The sequence below is a fragment of the Geotrypetes seraphini genome, chromosome 10 (assembly GCF_902459505.1).
Source record: "Geotrypetes seraphini chromosome 10, aGeoSer1.1, whole genome shotgun sequence".
Classification (NCBI taxonomy): Eukaryota; Metazoa; Chordata; class Amphibia; order Gymnophiona; family Dermophiidae; genus Geotrypetes; species Geotrypetes seraphini.
Window position 1 is genome coordinate 26680697 of NC_047093.1, and position 219 is coordinate 26680915.

The window sequence follows — 219 nt, forward strand, 5'->3', positions numbered from 1 at the left end:
TATCTTCTGCTGGTAGTTGGGCATAAGCCACAAGTTTTGGGCTAATCCATTAGGACTACAGGAAAGAAAATTAGTAGGTAACATCTAATTTTTACATCTTGTACTGGAGATCACGGGACTTCTACAGTGAAAAACACCAGCTTGTTTCTTCAGGAAAAGTCTTAAAGGGGTGATTTCTCCCCATTCATTGTGAATAGCAACATTTTTGTTGGAAATGGA